The sequence below is a fragment of the Lactuca virosa genome, chromosome 8, assembly GCF_052849685.1.
Source record: "Lactuca virosa cultivar CGN04683 chromosome 8, Lactuca_virosa_CGN04683_v6, whole genome shotgun sequence".
NCBI classification, from domain to species: Eukaryota; Viridiplantae; Streptophyta; class Magnoliopsida; order Asterales; family Asteraceae; genus Lactuca; species Lactuca virosa.
The window spans coordinates 119,466,820-119,486,466 of record NC_136433.1 but is presented as its reverse complement, the minus strand read 5'-3'; positions in this window follow the sequence as shown (position 1 = coordinate 119,486,466).

Below are 19,647 nucleotides of genomic sequence, written 5' to 3'. Positions count from 1 at the left end.
GCGAATGGGCCAAATCTCACTTCAGAAACGGAGAGTGACATGATGAGTCGCTATCCGCATTTTTTTGTTGATGTGTGATTCCGGGGACGGAATCATCCTAAGGAGGAGAGAATTGTAACACCCGTGTTTCTAGGCTAGGCATTAATGATGATGTAATAGTTATGGTTAACCTTTGTAAACTGTTGTGAAATAATAAAAATGTATTATTTTGAGTGTTATATGTTTTATGCTTAATTGTGTGACTTAAATGAATTAAGAACAATAATAAGGGTAATAATAAAATATTAGACAAGCCCTATATCTATACATGAAGTTGTAGCGGTCGTTACGAGGATTCCGAAAATATAAAGAATGCCGGAATCGAAGTTATAACAAAGAAGTTATGACTTGTTGAAGTTTCGCGACAGAACCGGTGCAACACTGTATGACGTAAATAGTGAGTTTACGATAGAGCGATATTTAGCCTTAGTGATCTAAACGAAAGTCGTAGAATAAGTTAAACCGAGAGCGTGCATAAAAAGAACGTCTAAATCTGACTTCGTATGAGGAAGTTATGATTTTTTGAAGTTTTGACTTAGCGGTATGCAGCCCAAAGTTCGAATATGAGATCGAGTGATTTCTAGCCGAAACAATCTAAACGAGAATCGAAGATCTCGTCGATAGTAATGCAACGGTAAAAAGACAGACGAAAACGGACGTCAGATGAAGAAGTTATGAATTTCTAACGGAGTTTTCCTGTCCCAACCTACTAAAAATAATATAATAAAAGTTAAATCAAAATTAGCCGAAAGAGTCTAAAGGAGAGTTGTAGAGCATAATCTCACCTACGTGTGCATATAAAGAACGTCGAAAACGGAGCTCGTATGCGAAAGATATGAATTTCTGAAGTTCGGGGCACGAACTTCAACCCCTGTGTCAGAGCTCACGACGTGAGCACAGTGTTCACGACGTGAGCAGGTGATGGACATCTTCCAGGGCAAGTGGCCTGATGACGAACGCCATGACATCGAGCTCACGACGTGAGCATTAGTGGCTCACGACGTGAGCATAGGATTTCAGCCCCCTATAAATAGAAAGTGAGGCCAACCGTTTAGGGTTGCCAATTTCTTTCCTCTCACTCCATATTACCTCGATTTACGTGCAAGTTATACCCCCGAAGCCCCGGTATCATCCCGACACCCGAAGCAAGTCCCGAAGCACCGAAGATCCCGAGAAGAAAAGAGTTTCTAGCCGAAGCTCTGCCCGCGAGAAGCCCGGTGTGTGAAGATATCACAGTTTCACCGAAGAATACTGCTTTAAGAGCCGTAGTGCTGTCCGAGCATCGTCTTAATATGTGAGTGCATAGTCCCTTTCACATCCCGAGTTTTGTTATATATGTAAATACATTTCTTTAAGGAATGCTTTGATAAATTTTATTTATCATATTTTGTTTTGGGAATAAATTCCGTAACTCTTTTAAATCAAAGGATTACTCTGAAAATTATTTTAAAAGCATAAATTAAATCGGTCTTTTCTGGTCGTGATTTTGGGGATGTCACAGAAGACCACGTTCTCACTACGTCTATAGAACAAATATCCAAAGGATTTATGTGGGTAGCCGGATGAAAATACAACGCTCACTATGAGGTTCAATCTTGTCATGAGTCTCTCGTCTTACGAAAGCCTCGCAACCCCAAACCTTTATATGTGCTAACGAGGAAACTTTCCCTGTCCACATCTCGTGAGGTGTTTTGGCAACCTTCTTAGTTGGGACTAGATTAAGGATATGGGCGGAAATCTCTAAGGCATACCCCTAGAATGAGATAGGTAACGAAGCTCGAATCATCATGGAACGAACCATGTCCAACAAGGTTCGATTGTGCCTCTCAGGTACACCATTAAGTTGTGGTGTCCTAGCTGGTGTCATTTATGAAACAATTCCACATTCCTTAAGATAGTCATGGAACTCGATACTAAGATACTCACCACCTCTGTCAGATCTGAGCATCTTTATCTTCTTTCCCAATTGATTCGCCACTTCTTGCTTAAACTCTTTAAACTTTTCAAGAGTTTCTGACTTGTGCTTGATTAAGTAGACATATCCATATCTACTATAATTGTCAGTAAAAGTCACGTAGAATCGATTCGCATCCCTTGTGGTAGATCTGAAGGGTCCACACACATCTATATGTATGAGATCCAACAATCCTTCACCTCTTTCAAAAGAACCAGTGAAAGGTGATTTAGTCATCTTTCCAAGTAAACAAGACTCGCACGTGTCATCCGACCTAAGGTCAAATGACTCCAACACTCCATCCTTTTGGAGTTGGGCTATGCGCTTCTTGTTGACATGTCCAAGACGACAATGCCACAGACATGCTTTGTCTAAACCATTAGACGAATCAATATGCAACATATTATTTCCTAAGTTATCTACAACCATCACAGTTTCTTACACACCATTACAAGGCAATGCTTCAAAATAAAAAGTACCATTATAAAAAGCATTAATAGAACCAACTTCATTATTAAATGAAAATCTAAAACCTTGTCTGTACAAACAATGAAAAGAAATAATATTCCTCGTCATCTTTGAAGAGTAGCAACAATTATTCAAATCTAACCCTAACCCGTTACTAAGCACTAAAGAATAAACCTCGATCTAGGTCACATGCGATGATCTCGTATTTCCCATTATCAGGTTCATCTTCCCATGCTCCACATCCTTACTTCTTCTTAGACCCTGCAAATCAGAACAAATGTGAAAACCACATCTTGTATCGAGGACCCAAGAACTAGCATGTGACGAGTTATTAGACAGAATAGTATAAATTCCTGCGAAGGTGGGCTTTATCTTCCCATCCTTGATATTCTGCAGTTACTTCAGGCAGCTTCATTTCTAATGCCCTTTGTCGTGACAGTACAAGCACTCTGCTTCCTTTGGATTAGATGAAGGAGTAGCGAAACCACCTTTTGATCCACTTGAAGAAGATCCATCATGAGACTTTCCCTTGTGATTCTTTTATGGAGATTTCCTCTTCTTCCCCTTCCCATGTCCAATTGCCAGGACTGGGGAAGCAACAATAGGAATGGTTGTGACAGCTTTGCCATTCAACCAACCTTCAGCAGTCCTTAACAATCCTTGAAGTTTGATCAAGGTGACTTCCTCATGGTTCATATGATAAGTCATCTTGAACTGATCATAGTAAGGAGGTAAAGAGTGTAGGACTATATCAATAGCAAACTCTTCGTCAAAGTTAACATCCAACTTAAGCAGACGATCCACATATCTTTGCATTCTTTGCAAGTGGGCTCGTGATGGACTCTCCATCTCTCATCTTGGTTGTTATAAACGAGGTGACAATCTCGTACCTTTCTTGACGCGCACTTTGACGATACTTTTCCATCAAATCTTGGCACATCTCGTAAGGCCAGTAATCCTCGTAGGACTTTTGTAGCTCAGGAGTCATAGTGGCCACCATAATGCACGCCACTTTGGTCGCGTCTTTTTCACGGACCTTATACTCAGCTTGTTGGTCAGGAGTAGCTTTGCTCTCATCAATTTCTTTGAGCTCTTTGTCGATGATGTATTCTTTCTCCTCGTAACGTAGGGCTATTCGTATGTTGCAAATCCAATCATTGAAATTGGACCCATCGAAGATGACCCTTCCACAAATGATCATGAGAGAGAAGGAGTTGGAGTTGGAGCCAGAAGCGTTGGTAGACATCTGAAAAAGAAGAACAAGTTTTATTAAATAGAAATTCCTTAATATAACATCCAAATGAAATATTAAGGCTAGGACCCAACACAATAATTCACAATTCAGAAAAGGGATGCCGTAATCTAATTGCAAATTATTTGAAGGAAGGTAAATGACGATTTACCAATTTCACCACTCAAAAACAAAATTTAAAAGAATTAAGTTTTATGAAATTCCTAGATCTTTTGAGGTTCATTGAAATTTTTCAATGGCATGTTTAATCTCGATTATGCCCTTCAAGTTTGTGACTGGGATATCTAGGACCACAAACAAGGTGTGAATAACCATGAAAATATGCGTGGTACCCTCGATGTCATTTACCACCTAATCAACGTGCCGGTTTGCCACACACGCTCCATTGATCTATGATAATTTTCGAGCTACCCTTCGCCACCCTTGTTAGTCTAAATTAGTGTGCCGGTTAACCACACACGCTCCACTAACGACTTGGCAAGGTGCAAAGTGAAATTTCATGGAATAGCACCATTTTCACATTTTCCCTAAAGTAACTAAGATTGAGAATTTTTGAAAAACATTTAGTTACTTTATAATTATCATTATACTTATTAATGAGGGAATTAATGTCCAATCCTACCCGTTCGGCTAATGACCCTCCATTAGTCAAGGAAGCAGTGGGTGAGAGTGGACACCCATTCAATTGCCATTTTATAGGCAATTTCCTTATACCCCCTTATAGAACAGCTTCGTGAATGAGGCATACTAATGGTAAGACGGACTCATCTTATACATATATATATATATATATATATATTAAGCTTTTAATATTATAATAGTATAAGGGTTGAATTTTAAACTTTTAAAACTCTAGGGTTTAGAATTTAAATATTTCAAAATTAAAACTTTTTAATCAAGTTTTAAATTCCAAAACTTAAGGGAAAATTTTGAAACTTTTCAAAAAACTTTTAGATCAAATTTATAACAAATAAATTAATCACATAATTCATCCTTATCACATAATTTGACCTAATCCATTTTATTTGGTAAGATAATTCAAATCAAATTCTACAAATAATTAATTTATCACATAATCCAGTAATTATCTTAAAATTTGACAATTATCTTTCAATTAGATGAGGATATTCATTACCATATCAGAAAATTCGATTTTAATTAGTAAAAACAAATTATGGTAATGATCCTAATCTAATTTGGGCCTGAAATCCGAAAAATCTGCCAACAGACGAGTTAACTCGTCGAGTCGGGTCATGGACTCGTCGAGTTGGCCCAACTCGTCGAGTTCAATATGAACTCGTTGCGTTCATGCTGCAGTTTCCAGAATTCGATTTGTTCCAACTTTGAACAATTAACCATAGCATCAAATATAACAGAAAAAACACCCTAAGCTCTGATACCATTGATGGGTTTTGAACACTACAACATTCCTATGGTGCACATGCAACCCTAATGCTTTGGATCTAGGTTTTTCTCAAGTTATACATGCAAATAAATTATCCAAATCATAAAATCTAGTCTAGCATACAATTTTCGAAATTGATGACTTAAACATAGTTAGAAGAATACCTTTTCTTGTAGCTTGTTTATCTTGACCTTCAAGAGCTTAGTGCCTCAATTGTTGCACCTCTAATAGAGTCATAAACACCAAGTAGCAATGGAAGAATATGAGAGAGAGGTGGGAGGCTCTAAAAATCGGCTAGGGTTTCTACAATAACATAGGTGCCGATTTTTGGAGCCATGGGGTTCCTTTTATAGTTGAGGATGCTAGGGGTTTCATCTTGGAAATCCTAATTCCCTTGCTTAGGCTCTAAGCAACTCATGGATCCCCATATGGAAGCCTTTGACGAAAACTCTATGGGCTCCCTATAGATTTTCGTCCACCCTATTACCAATAGAATCCATTAGCCCAAACTACAATTATTACTGATTTACATAATCAGTGCCCGTGAATTTAATCGATATCCATTGATCACTAAATTAATTCCAAATTAATTCTTGATCAATACTAATTTAATAATATGATTTCTCAATTAATATATTATTCTTATAGTATATTAATAAATCATAATTAACCTTTTTCTCCATTATTCATCCTATCAAATTGCTATGGTGATGGCAACGCAAAAGGACCATGCTACTATCGGGTCAAGTACATATCAGTTATAGTTATGGGCTTAGACACCTAATCCAATAATTATTCCACTTACAAAAAGGTTTTTCAATTACACTATACGTAAACTCATTGAATCAAATTTTGCGAGCCAAAATCTTCATGTACAAATCAGCGTACCTACAAAAGTCCTATATTATAACCGGAGTCTCCAGTAAGTGAGCGTGATAGCTGTGTATAGATCTACACGAGACTGATAATCCCGCACCTAAGCTGCTTGCAACAGCTAGACCGGCAGGTCTGAGTTAACAAATGTCATAACATTTCGACGCCTGAAGAACGTCGTAACATGCCATCTATGTCGTTGGCACGGTTATAATAACTCACATGGGGAAACAACGATACATATAGTTTACGGGGATACATTCACTCAAATGGTTTTATATAATTTAAAACAGCATATACTATTATATGTATGGAAAATACTTGTGCATTTTGGTCTTTGGGTTTTAAGACTGCAACTCATTTTTAAAGGAAAATATCGGATTTTCTGGAATGAACACTATCTTTTTATAAAGAAAGGCTTTCAACTCTACATACAAACGTGTATGAACTCACCAACTTAATTGTTGACACTCTTTCAAAACTACTTGTATTCTTAGGTAATCACTAAAATAGGTAACTACCATCTTTTGAGGATGGGACGCTAAGGCGTCAGACAAAACATTTTTATCATCATATTGTAATTGATTTTGAAACATGTAACTCATGAAACAATGTAACCTTTTCAATTATATTTATGATGGTTGTGTTTTCTTTGGTCACTATTTTTCTCTATGTTATGATACAATACATGAAAGTCACCCACCCCCGGACGTTTCCGCCATCCTGATTTGGGGGTGTGACATGTTCGATTGAGGCGGACATGCTGTGTGCTGAAGGCTAACAGACCCAGGGCGGGTCGAATAGACTGAAGGCCCAACGGGGCGTATTAGTCAAGAAGAAGGCCCGAAGAATGGTCTAGACAGGTTGATGGCCCGGTAGGGCGGTCCAGACATGCTGAAGGTTCTGAGAGTGAGCCAAATAGGCTGAAGGCCCGGTGAGGCATTCCAGTCATGCTGAAGACTTTGTATGCATGTTGTGTGTTTATGATATTGTTTGGTATGGCGTTGGTACTTTGGGGGAAACTCACTAAGCTTTGTGCTTACGGTTTTCAGTTTATTGTTTCAGGTGCTTCATATATTTTTGGCAATGCGAAGGCGTGACCGTACACATCCTCGCGTTTTGGACTTATGATTTATGGGAAACTATGATAATGTCTATGTTTTGAAAACTAAGATTGAAAGGGATTTTGATTTTAAACAAATGTTTGGAACCAATGGTTTTTGTAAACACTTATATAGAAATAGGGTTGTTTTGAAAAGTTTAAATTTATCATGATTTTTAAGGATGTTACAAGTTGGTATCAGAGCCTTGGTTTGAGTGAATTAGAGGAAAACTTGTGTGAATCCAGTCTCAAACTAAGGAAAAAGATTTTCAAAATGAATTTCAAATGGTTTTCAAAATACTTAAGGAGGATGTGATGTGTACGATCAGCCAGAGCCAGTAAGTAGACCCCAAAATACCATACTGTTATTTGATATTATGATATGTTAGAAAAGCATACTAGTGATAGGGTAGGGATCTTCAGGAATTGCATGATTATGTGATGCCTTAGTTCCTATAGAGTTTCCTCGTTTGGCTGTTATGTGACTCTTTCGCGTGTGAACTGACTATTGAATGGATACGCTAAGTCACATGCTACATAGTTTAAAGGATCTTAGGCTGAAGGGTTGGGTTCTGCTGTGCAACTCTCGTCTGAGTCTAACCGTTGTGGGATTGAATCTTTTAGCCTAAGATTGTTTAAACTGTGGGGCATGTGATTGTATTCATGCGATAGTTATTTGCCACCAATGGAGGGTCGTGTGGTAATCGTGGTATGGTATGTATTATAGAGTTAGCCGGCTAGTCGCGTTTTTGGATGAGGTAGCAGTGGTTTCCCTGTTTTGGGCACGATTCACAGCGGGTCGGCACGAGGAAGGATTAGCCACTCTTGAGAGAGTGAGGGCATGGTGAAGATGCGTGTGAGATGATGGGAGTCCGAGATCGAGGATTTCCCATGAGGATATGTCTGATTTTATTGCATTTTAGTGCTAGTCGATTACTCTGCTCGAATGTTGCTTGCTTTGTGCTTTGTGGGACCCATGTTGATGAGAGTTAACCATCAAATGAATACATTAAATTACATGCTATGAGGGTTAAATAATCTTAGGATAAAGGACTTGTACCTATTGCACAACTCTCGTCCGAGTTCAACCGTTGTAGGGCTGGGTCCTTTAGCCGAAGGATTATTTAAGCCTGGTTGCATGTAATTGTATTTGTGAAGTGGTTAGCTGGCATTGGTAGGGGTCCTTCAGCAGCTGATGGCAGAGGGGGTGTGGGTGAGTCCTAGGATAGCCTAGGGAGTACTTAGTGCGACTGTTTCACCGAGGAGCAGGTTCATGAGTATTTTGTGACTAGGGCTTAGAAGACCCAAAATAGTTGTTGAGGAAAGTATGGGTAGGTGTGGAAGGTAGTATTGGGCCTGTACTACTGAAAGAACAGGATCCATACTCGATTAAAGGAAGATTTTGGGGAATCTAAGGGTTGGTCAAGGAAGATAGCATGGTGGGATACCATGGTTCGAGGCAGTGATACTGTATCTGTTGATTATTGGCTTGGACTGCTAAGGTGAAGATGGGTTTTGTGTGGTCCATGCCCCAGTGGCGATAGTAGCGTGGATTAGATGGTTCAAACCCAGATGAGTATGCTGATTGGAAGCCTCAAGGGTTTGTCAGAGGTTGTATCCCGAGCCTTGAGACTCGGGGATGAGGTAATTGTTATCTTTGGCTTGGAGTTGCATCTGGGATTTAAGTGGCAGATTGTCGGATTAGATTGTCATTATCTGCGGCAAGGATCTTGCCCTTCGGATTTCCGAGTTCGAAGGTGGGGGAAGGCATGTGACCTCCCAGGATAGGTTGGATTCTTAGCTTGAGGTATATTGGTCGTGGTGGTAAGCGACAACATGTCGGCGTTGGTGTGCACAAGTGGTCTGAAGTGGCACGAGTATCTTAGCAATGTGAGCAAGAGCCATATCCTTTGAAGATGGGAAGTCAGGCGCCAAATTTATGTATGGGTTGCATGCAGGGGTGTATGTTTGGATCGTAAATCGGTAGCTTCCTATGCTTTGTAAGTGGTTATTATGGAAAGATCCGAGGTCTTCAACTATATTTCATGTTCCTCGTAGGGTTCGTTTGATCTGTCTCTGGAGGACTGTCCTGCAGATGATTTTCATTTTATGGTTAAGTATGGCTATACCTGGAAGGGTTCCTTGGGTTATGTTTCGGTTTCACCACCAGTGGGCGGTAGTTCGAGTTCTAAGTGGGGGAGAATTTGTAATTCTCAGGTTGAGTCTCAGTTATTAAGGGTTATGTCAGTTCGGTGATTGGTTCGCTGCTTTCAAATTGTTGGGAAGATGTTGGTTGTCGAACCCTTTCCAGAAGCAGGTATGTTCAGCTCCAGGTGAGTTGTGGTTCCTCTAGTTCGAGTGTGTCAGGGTGTCCCAGGCCATTGGTTGTTGAGTTCGTTATTCAGGGGGAATTATAAGGAAGAATTTAAGTGGTGACAGTTAAAGGTCAAGGAGTACGTCAGCTACCCTCTTGTTTAGTATATTCTATGTACCTTCGGTCTTCAGGAGTGTTTCCCCTCAATGGTAGAGTGGGAGCTTGGATCATATCGGACTCAGGTTGTGGTAACCTTCAGGGTCATCTTGAGATAGTAGTGTAATGATGGAATCTGTTCAGTATCACAAGTATAGGGTCCTGTTTGACCGAACATGAGACTATTTCCTGTTTTGGGTGAGGTATCCTTTTCGATTAATCTCTGGTGTTTCTTTTCTTTTAGAATGAGATCTTGGGTTTCCCTAAGTATGTGCATGGTGGCAAATCCTTGTGTGTATCGGTGGGTGTTCAAGGTGGCATTGGGGTTTGATTCGACATATGTGCATGGTTAGGTCAGGCTTATAGTTTGCAAATTGGATCCAGAGTTCGACCATCATCCTATCCTCGGTTCGTGTGTGACCATGGTTTCATAAGGCTTTTCTTTGGTAGCAACTGTTTCTAAAAGGGTATTGTGCATGGTAGGGTCTCAGCATTGTTGTGATTGTTTGGTGTTGTGAGGAACATTCATTAGGTTCCCTCAAGGTAATGGAAGGAGGTGAGTATCTTTAGGTCCAGGGTGTTGGACTGTTGGGCAAGCAATGTATTATCGACAAGGTCGGTATGAGGTCGGGAGCATTCCAATCATAGGATGTGGGCCTAGTGAACATAAATGTTCATTTCTTATGTTTGTGGTACTTCCGGTGTTGACGTGCTAACGGGAGTCGGGCGAGTCACGAATCTTATGGTTTGGATAAAGGAATCAAAAAGTCTTTGTGGGAAGAGTTCATTATATTTCCGGTTGTCGCAAGCTGTTGCTAGGGTTTTGGGTTCAAGTTGGAATTTATTGGGAAGTCGCAAGTCATAAAATTCTTTATGAACGTCTCGAGTGGATGCTCAAGTGGGGGTGCACCTGAGCCGATTAGAGATCGGATGTAGCACGGAAATTTTTGGTTTGATCATCTTTGCTCGTCGAGACAGCGGTTGGTAGTGGCATAGCAGAGAGTCAAAGGTTGACAAGGCTAGTACATCATATGGTTTGGTTTTTGGTAAAATCTCGCGGTCGGTGTGTTTGGAGGATCATTCTGCGTGATTCTGGTAATACCCCGGTTAGGGACTGGGGGGTAGATTAATAATTGGATGCCCATCAGTTTCAGGGAAGGATCTACAAGAAGATATCTTGAGGCGCCATTTTCGAGTGGGCTTTTGGTGGAAACTCGCATTGGGAATCGCGAGTGTATCCGTGCAAGGTCTGAATTCTGGGAGACTATGAAGTATGTGGAGAATTATTTGATTTGAGGTGCGAGACACGAGTTCCAGGCGGAAGGGGTAATGTCATCATGACGGTATAACTAAAGGTTGTTTGGGTTAGAATGTTCCTGTCTCCCAGTTTTTGGGAACCTGGCGGCTGGACGAGGTGTAAGACTAGTGGTATCAGCGACGGTTGAGGAAATCTTTGCGTCCAGGTATCATGAGAGGTTGCGATGAATCAGAAGGTTTTGGGGTGAAATGCAATGGTAGATCTTTGGGTCTCAGGCTGTGAGTTTAGAACCAATTTAGATCTTTCTCCTGGTATTAGCATGTTGCTTTGTGGAAATCGCATGCAGGATTGTATTCTATGAGGAATTAGTAGGTGACATGGAGCTGTATGATTGCTGTTTGTCGGTATTATGTGCATACTTGTTCTTGGTTGTCTAGTTGATGACATATTGTGTTGGGATGGGTTGAGGCGGTCCCACTTGTTGTGGTAGGCCAAGACACCCGGTGCGGGCCGACAGTAAGTCGTAGGCACGGAGGCCAGGAGGAGCGGTAGGGTTGAGGTGGTAGACCAACAAACCCTAGGTATTCCAATCTGATGGTTGATTAGGCCCGACATAATGGCATTCCAGCCCGAGGCTAATCGGGCCAGGCATGAGTGTTCGTGTGTATGAGCTAACATGATGGGTTTTGAGCATTCTAACACTTCCTAAGTGTACATGCAACCCTAATAACCTTGGATCTATGTTTGTCTAATTATCATGCAAAGTTGAATTCCAAGGTTATATTCCTATCTAGCATACATGGGGAACATTTTTAACTTGAATGAAAGATAGAATAACTTACCTTGTTGTTGATTATGATCCTTGAAACCTTGTGAGCCTAGCACCCCAAGTGTGATGCCTCAAATGCTTCACACAACACCAAATGCAAAGGAGTAAACTTTGAGAGAATCTTACACTTGCAAAATCGGCTCTAGCCCTCTTGTTTCTTAGTGTCACCGATTTTGGGGAGAACACATTTGTTTATATAGTGTGTTGCATTAGGTAAACCCTAATGTAACATGACTCTTCATTTCATGATCCATGGGTTAACTCCATGGAGCATCCTATGGGTGGAACCCAACTTGATAATCCATGGAGCCTCTTAGCCCACTATATAAGATATGGAAGATTTACATAATCTACCCATATATTTAATTAGTTATCTTTTGATCACTTAATTAATTCTTGATCAAACTAATTAAATAATCTTATTAATATATTAGAACTTATAATATATTAATAAACCATAAGTGTTATTTCTCTCATTTTAGTTTATCCAATTGCATGGTGCCATGCAACCCAAATGGACCATGCCGGGTCGGGTCAAGTACATACCAGAAATAGTTATGGACTTAGACACCTTATCCAACAGTCTCCCACTTGGATAAGTCAAATAACTATAACTGCAAGTATGACTTCAGGAACCGATCAGCAATCGTAGCTCTTTCAAGGTCTCTCAGAACAGAGAAGATGATGATACGCCATTTAAGATAAGTGATCATATAATCCTCTGTTCTAGATATCAGCCGGACAAATACATGGAACAATGTCTTACTTATTGTCCAGCAGTTTGTTTCCCGATTTCCTATTTGTTTGACAAAGAACTTAATTGAACACATCAACTTAGTTCTGACCGGGCCCGGTACATAGGTCAAAACAAAATCATCGGGGGGCCAGATATCAGCTTCTAATCCAAGAAGGAACAGATAAACTTCGACTCATATGTTTGTTCTACTACTCATTGAATTATACACAAGAGCACGTTTTATAACATCGAGTTACCAATGCGTTTTCGTACAATGAATGCATAACCAACTCATAAGTAACAAATCATATATCTAGGTTTGAAGACTTATATGATATTACCGTCTCACGATCACTTGAGATAAATTCCATGAAGTGATTCCAGTGAGCGTGGGTTGAGTCCAATGCTCAGAACTTGTGAGCACTCATGAGTGTTGTAGCCATGTCCAACAACTTAGACCTCTGCAACCAATCATGACAGTCTTGATTCACACCTACTTCCGACATATGACCGACTGTGGAGGTTTGAATAATATGATATACCAAACATAATTATTCTGGAAGTCAAAACATGCAAAAGAAATATAGTAAACGATCGACAAGAGATAGCAACACTTTACTCATAAATAAAACACCTTTTATTCATCATTTAATGTCAATTACACTTTACAAATTTCAAGGTTATCTAACTACTAAATCTAATATCATCCTTCAGCCCTATGCTCCGAGCATGCTGGGGATGCTTAACCCGAGTCAGTCCTTTCGTGAGGGGATCTGCTGGATTCTCATCCGATGATACCCTCTTTGCCACGAGGAGTCCTAATTCTATTCGATGTCTGATGAAATGGTATTTTCTGTCGATGTGTCTGGATCTCCCGTGATCCCTTGGTTCCTTTGCTAAGGCAACTGCACTTTCACTATCACAGAAAATTTCCATTGGCTCTTTAATAGCTGGTACAACTCCAAGGTCTCCAATGAAGTTCTTCAGCCATATCGCCTCCTTTGCTGCCTCGCTAGCTGCTATATACTCTGATTCGCAAGTTGAATCAGCCACTGTCTCTTGATTGGAACTCTTCCAAGAAATTGCTCCTCCGTTTAAGGTAAAGACCCAGCCTGACTGAGAGCGGAAATTATCCCTATCAGTCTGAAAGCTAGCATCACTATACCCTACAACTCTCAAGTCTTCACTCCCACCGAGGGTAAGGACCCAGTCCTTAGTCCTCCGTAGTTACTTGAGGATATTCTTTACCGCAGTCCAGTGTGCCTTGCCAGGGTTCCCCTGATACCTGCTAACCATGCTCAAAGCAAAGGCTACATCAGGTCGAGTACACGTCATAGCATACATGATCGATCCTACAGCCGAAGCATAAGGTATTCGACTCATTTATGCTATCTCAGCCTCAGTACTAGGGATTTGTGTCTTACTCAATCTGGCGTTACTCTGGATGGGTAACTCTCCTTTCTTGGAGTCCTGCATGCCGAATCTCTTCAGCACCTTATCCAAGTACGTACTCTGACTAAGTCCAATTAGTCTTTTACTCTGGTCTCTCAAGATCCTTATCCCTAGAATATAGGCAGCTTCTCCTAGGTCCTTCATAGAGAAACACTTCCAAAGCCAGGACTTAACTTCCTGCAGAGTTGGGATGTCATTTCCTATGAGTAGTATGTCATCCACATACAATACCAAAAAGCTAACTATACTCCCACTAGCCTTGACATATACACAAGATTCATCTTCACTCCTAGAGAAGCCAAATTCTTTGACTTTCTTATCAAAGCAAAGATTCCATCTGCGAGCTGCTAGCTTTAACCCATAAATGGATTTCTCAAGCTTACACACTCTATTAGGGTACTCTGTATTGACAAAACCCTCTGGCTGACTCATGTAAACATCCTCAGCCAACTTTCCATTAAGGAAAGCGGTTTCGACATCCATTTGCCATATTTCATAGTCATGAAATGCAGCTATGGCTAACAGAACCCTAATAGACTTAATCTTGGCTACTGGAGAAAAGGTCTCATCATAATCAACTCCCAGAGTTTGTGAGAAACCCTTTGCAACCAGTCGTGCCTTATAAGTGTGTACATTACCATCCATGTCGGTCTTCTTCTTGAAGATCCATTTGCACCCTACAGTCTTACGACCTGGTACATTCTCAACCAAGTTCCAAACTTGATTGTCATACATGGACTGTATCTCGCTGTCCATTGCCTCTTTCCACTTGGCTGACTCAGGGCCTGCCATGGCTTCCGCGTAACTGTTAGGTTCATCCAGACCTATCAGTGTCTCATCACTGATAAGTGTATCACCTTCCGCAGTAATATGGAATCCATAGTAATGCTCAGGTGCATTCCTAACCCTTGTGGAACGCCTCAGAGGTACAGACTTGTCAATTGGCTCAACAGAAGTTTCCTCCTCAAGTTGAGTGCTAGGGTTTGAAGTTCCTTCACCACTTGACTCTTGAACTTCTTCAAGGTCAACTTGCCTCCCACTGTCTCCTTGGCTTATGAACTCTCTCTCTCGAAAGAACGCCCTCCTAGCTACAAAGACCACATTCTCACTAGGTCTGTAGAAGAGGTAACCAAAGGATTTATGTGGGTACCCGATGAAAATACACCTCTCACTTCGAGGTTCGAGCTTATCATGAGTCTCGCGTCTCACGAAAGCCTCGCAACCCCAAATCTTAATGTGGTCTAGTTTGGGTACTTTACCAGTCCACATCTCATGAGGAGTTTTGGCAACTTTCTTTGTGGGAACTAGATTAAGGATATGGGCGGCAGTCTCTAAGGCATACCCCCAAAATGAGATTGGTAGTGAAGCTCGACTCATCATGGAATGAACCATATCCAACAAGGTTCGATTACGCCTCTCAGCTACACCATTCAACTGCGGTGTCCTGCGAGGTGTCAATTGTGAGACAATCCCACATTCCCTAAGATAGTCGATGTACTCTGAACTAAGATAGTCACCACCTCGATCGGATCGAAGCATCTTAATGTTCCTGCCCAATTAATTATCGACTTCCTGTTTAAACTCTTTAAACCTCTCAAAAGTCTCTGACTTATGCTTGATTAAGTAGACATATCCATATCTACTGTAATCATCAGTAAAAGTCAAATAATAACGATTAGCATCCCTTGTGGCATGTTTGAAGGGCCCACACACATCCGTGTGTATAAGATCCAACAAACCTTCACCCCTCTCACAAGAACCTGTGAAGGGTGACTTTGTCATTTTTCCAAGTAAGCATGATTCGCAACTATCATCTGACTTTAGGTCAAATGACTCCAATAGTCCATCCTTTTGGAGTTGGCCTATGTGTTTCTTGCTTATATGTCCAAGACGACAATGCCATAATGATGCTTTATTCAAGTTATTATCATTAACAGAATCAATACACAATACATTATTTCCTAAGTTATCAACCACAAATACAGTTTCATACACACCATCACAAGGTAATGCTTTAAAATAAAGAACATTATTAAAGAAAGCATTAATCGAACCAACTTCATTATCAAATGAAAAGGTGAAACCTTGTTTATACAATGCATGAAAGGAAATAATATTTCTTGCCATTTCTGGCGAATAACAACATTTATTCAAATCTAAACTAAACCCACTACTTAGCGATAAAGTATAAACTCCAATCTTGGTGACAGGTAAAGCTTTCCTATTCCCCATGATTAAGTTTATTCTTCCATGCTCCACATTCTCACTTCTTCTTAGTCCCTGCAAATCAGAACAGATATGAATACCACAACCGGTATCAAGGACCCAAGAGTTAGAATGGGGTGAGTTATTAGATAAGATAGTGTAAATACCTGCATGGTTGGGTTTAACTTTCCCATCCTTCACATCTTGCTGGTACTTTGGGCAGTTCCGCTTCCAATGTGACTTTTCATGGCAATAGAAGCATTCAGCCTCTTTAGGGTCAGAAGAAGGAGTGACAAAACCTTTCTTGGTTCCACTTGAAGAAGAGCCATCAAGGGTCCTAGCCTTGGTACCCTTCGAAGAGCTCTTCCTCTTCTTCCCTCTACCTTTCCCGATTGCCAAAACTGGGGCGGAGTTTGGAGTAGGAGTGTTAACAACCGACTTACCCTTATGACCTGTTTCTGCGGTCTTGAGGAGTCCCTGAAGTTTGCTGAGTGTGACCTGTTCCTTATTCATGTGATATGTCATGCGGAATTTATCATAGCACGATGGTAAGGAGTGCAAAATGATATCTATTGCAAGCTCCTCAGGGAAGTTCACATTAAGCTTCAGCAACCGATCCACATACCTTTGCATTTTCTGCATGTGGCTCGTGACGGATTCCCCGTCCTTCATCATGGTTGTTATGATAGAGCATATGATTTCATACCTCTCTTGTCGTGCACTTTGATGGTATCTTTCCATCAGATCTTGGTGCATTTCAAAAGGGTAGAAGTCCTCATAGGACTTTTGGAGTTCTGCTGTCATGGTGGCCAACATGATGCATGCCACTTTTGTAGCATCCCTTTCATGTGCCTGGAAGTCAGCGATCTCCTGGGGAGTTGCAGTGGTCTCATCAATCTCCTTAAGCTCCTTGTCAAGGACATATTCTTTGTCCTCGTAGCGGGTAATCATCCTGATGTTTCTGATCCATTCATTGAAGTTGGATCCATCAAAAGTGACTTTCCCACACAAGTTCATAAGGGTAAAGGAGCCATTAGGATTAGAGCCAGAAGCAGCATTGTTTGAAGACATCTGAAAGAAGAGAACAAGATTAGTTTAGATATTAAGAGAGTCCTTAATAAAACACCCAAATGTAATATTTAGGCTAGGATCCAATCACAATATATTATAACTTAGAAGAGGTATGTCGTAATCCAAGCTATAACATATTTGAAAGGTAGGTAAATGACGATTCACCAATTTCCATCATGAAAAACGAAATATAAATATTAGGTTTTTAATTGGTTCTTAGAAATTCCTAGATTCTTTTGAGATTCAATGAACTTTTCAAAGGCATGTTTCAATCTCGAGTGTGCCCTCCAAGTTTTGTGACTGGGATACCGAGGATCACAAAATGAGGTGTGAAGTAACCATGCAAATCACTTGGTACCCTCAAGGTTTATCACTCAATCGATGTGCCGGTAAACCACACACGCTCCACCGATGCTATGGTAAACCTTAAGTCACCCTTTACCTACCTTGTTAAGTCCAAGTTAGTGTGCCGGTTAACCACACACGCTCCACCAACGACTTAAACAAAGTGTAAAGTGTAATTTCATGGATTAGCACCTTATTCACATTTTCCTAAAGTAACTAAGATTGGGAATTTAATAAAAGCATTTAGTTACTTTATAATATTCATCATACTTTTAATGAGAATTTATAAGTCATTGTCTTACCCGTTCGGCTAACGACCCTCCACCGATCAAGGAAGCGGTGGGTGAGAGTGGACACCCATTAAGTTGCCATTTTATAGGCAACAACCTTATAGACCGGCTTCGTGAATGAGGCGTACTAGCGGTAAGACGACTTGACGTTATACATATATATATTAGTAACTTATAATATTATAAAGTATAAGGGTTGAATTTTAACTTTTAAAATTCTAAGGGTTGGAACTAAAGTTTTAATCAAGACTTTACATGTTCCAAAACTTGAGGGCAAGTTTTGTAAACTTCCAAAACTTTTCATTTCTTATAACTTATGAATTAATTGAGTAATAAAAATGAAAACTCTTCATTTTTATAACTCTTGTGTTCTTTTAATGGCTTTAATAAAAGTGAGACTTTTGGTTTTCCATAACTTGAGGACAAGTTATGGACTCCATTAAAACACATTATGATCATGAATTAAACTACCATGAAGGTTACAAACAATTCCTATGATCATCTAATCTTCATAAGTTCAAGAACATGAATATGAAAACTTTCAAGAATAAAAAATTATACTTAAAAAAAACTTGTAATTTTAATAATTGCCATTGTAAATGGATTAGCATAAACATTACACCATCTAAAACAAGCTTTAAAACATCAAAACAGTTTACGGTAATGTTTCTAGTCCATTTCCAGCAACAAATGTGCAAACTTTCATACGAGCAGAAAACAGAAAAACGATTTTTTTTCAAGCTGTTTGCACACAAAAAAAAAAACAACAAACAAACCTAGGCTCTGACACCACTGATGGGTTTTGAGCATTCTAACACTCCTAAGTGTACATGCAACCCTAATAACCTTGGATCTATGTTTGTCTAATTATCATGCAAAGTTGAATTCCAAGGTTATATTCCTATCTAGCATACATGGGGAACATTTTTAACTTGAATGAAAGATAGAATAACTTACCTTGTTGTTGATTATGATCCTTGAAACCTTGTGAGCCTAGCACCCCAAGTGTGATGCCTCAAATGCTTCACACAACACCAAATGCAAAGGAGTAAACTTTGAGAGAATCTTACACTTGCAAAATCGGCTCTAGCCCTCTTGTTTCTTAGTGTCACCGATTTTGGGGAGAACACATTTGTTTATATAGTGTGTTGCATTAGGTAAACCCTAATGTAACATGACTCTTCATTTCATGATCCATGGGTTAACTCCATGGAGCATCCTATGGGTGGAACCCAACTTGATAATCCATGGAGCCTCTTAGCCCACTATATAAGATATGGAAGATTTACATAATCTACCCATATATTTAATTAGTTATCTTTTGATCACTTAATTAATTCTTGATCAAACTAATTAAATAATATTATTAATATATTAGAACTTATAATATATTAATAAACCAAAAGTGTTATTTCTCTCATTTTAGTTTATCCAATTGCATGGTGCCATGCAACCCAAATGGACCATGCTGGGTCGGGACAAGTACATACCAGAAATAGTTATGGACTTAGACACCTTATCCAACATAACAATGATGTGCATGTTGGTTTGGGAGTTAAAGGGGGCATTGAATTGTCGCAGCAACATGTGATCCGTGACTCCGTTTTCTGGTAGGAACCTTAAATTATCAGAAGTTGGATAGTCAGTGGATAAGTGGAATGAAATTAGCAATAATTCCGTATGAGTGGTCTGTTAGGGAGTCAGACCGAGTTCAAGATTCCCGGCTTCAGGTTTCAGGTGAAAGCGGGATTGGTCGCTACATGGAATTATTGATTGGGTTTCTCTGAGGTTGAAGTTTTTTGCTAGGTTTGATCGTTTTGGGAAGGTTGTTGTGAGTTCAAGTTAAGGAGGCGCCCCTCAGGATGTCGGGCATGCCAAGGATAATAAGGATTAATTTC